Source organism: Propithecus coquereli, unplaced genomic scaffold, assembly GCF_000956105.1.
Source record: "Propithecus coquereli isolate 6110/MARCELLA unplaced genomic scaffold, Pcoq_1.0 Scaffold20, whole genome shotgun sequence".
Classification (NCBI taxonomy): Eukaryota; Metazoa; Chordata; class Mammalia; order Primates; family Indriidae; genus Propithecus; species Propithecus coquereli.
Window position 1 is genome coordinate 7511332 of NW_012144967.1, and position 1760 is coordinate 7513091.

A 1760-nucleotide genomic window follows, 5' to 3' on the forward strand; every position below is an offset into this window, starting at 1 on the left:
GCCTCCTCCCTGCCAATCAACAGACCTCCAGGTCAATCGACTACATCAACCAGCTGGTGTGTGCTAAGGGAATGCAAATTAATTTTAATATTAGGGTGAGAAAATATACTCAGGGAGGTCTAGCTCTGCAAGAAAATAGCACAAGTCACACTTCAAACAAACATAATGTCTCCGTATCATCTGCTGCTCTTGGAATATCTGTGCTTGGTATCTCTCCCTTGGTATGGAAGTGATCGCACAAGCTAGCTCCTGTGTGCCTCTCTGTCCCCAGCCCGTGCCAGACTGCCCACCCCAACCACGCCACTCCCCTCCTTTCTCTTCCTGGAACAGGCCAAACAGCGTAGGCCCCCAGGCTTTGCTCCTGCAGTAGTTCCCTCTCCCAGGACGCGTGCCTGTGTGTTTCCCTGGCTGGTCCCTGCCCTCTTCAGAAAGGCTTTCCCAGACCACCCTGTCTAGAGGGATACCTGCGCCCCACCCTGGGATGACTCCCCATCGTTTCTCGCCTGGGTTTATTGTTTTCACCGCTCTCCCAGCTCTCTGAAACCGGAACTCTGAGACCGTCTCATTTATTTTTGGTTTCCTTGTTTCTTGCTCTCTCCCTCTACTAGGATGCAGCTTCCCTGAGAACAAGAACGTTTTCTGTCTTGTTCAGCCCGGCCCAGATTCCCTGTTGCCTAGCACAGCACCCAGCACCGAGTGGGCATTCGACGTTATTTTCGGAATGAATGAATCGCTAAGCAGATCGGATCTGTGTGAATGAGCATCGGCGACAACATGCCCACGCCCAGAGAACGGGCCTGTGTTTTGTTTTACTTCCCGGCAGAGACAGTGGGGGTGTGACCTGGCAGGGATGGTAACCATGGCAATAACAGGCTTTCGCACCTTTTCTCCAAGCCGTCATCAGCCTCCCTTCTCCCTCCCTGATATGTGTACACATCCTTAACACTCCAGGCGGCAATCAGAACTTCCCCGAAACTCCATCCTCATTACTTTAACCTAGGAAGACTGAGCCCTTCTGATCTGCATCACACATCAGCCCCATCTACGCTCAGTTACCTGTGTTGACTTCTCTAAGCTCCGCCCCATTTGCTGATGACTTCTGGGGATTGCGGGGGTGGGGGGGGCAGGCAGAGCCCTGGGATGATGCCCTGGGATGACCACCTGGGCCCCATCTCCCAGGTCTGCAGGAGCTACCTAAAAATGGGCCTCCCCTAACTGCCCACCCTCTGCCACCCCTGAGGCCTGCCTGCACAGTCCACACTGATAGGAGTGACACCAAGGGCAGGGCGCAGGGAGAGGGCACTGGACTGCCCGGTGCAGGAGAAGGTGCCCTCGGCCAAGTGCTCTAATGGACAGAAATCACTGGGAGACAAATAGGCACAAGAAAGCAAAATTGGTTTTTTTGAACTTCTGCCCTGAAGACTATTGATTTGTTTGTCGATAGAAGACTTAGGCAGCATCTACTGAAATAGAGCACAGCCCCAGAGTAGAAGCAATTGCACAAATATAATCAAAATGGAAGGAATAGCAGCAAAGAAATAGGAGGTGAGAGAAACTCAGGTGCTAGAGCACTAAACCTCAGAGACACTGGAGATAACAGAGAATTTATCACTTTAATTATAAAGGAGCATATTTTACCCTGTCTCTGACAGGCAGGTATTAAAGGGCTGACTGTATTTTGCTAATACTTCTTGGAAATAAAACTTACCAAATAGTGGGCAGTAAAGAGTTATTGGTATATAAAAAAAAAAAAATAAAAA

General features: G+C 50.2%; 1 protein-coding gene across 1 annotated transcript in view; it reads right to left on the reverse strand.

The window, feature by feature from the left end:
- Window positions 1-1760, reverse strand: part of SLCO3A1 (solute carrier organic anion transporter family, member 3A1) — a 335490-nt gene that overhangs the window by 47715 nt on the left and 286015 nt on the right. The window lies entirely within an intron of this gene.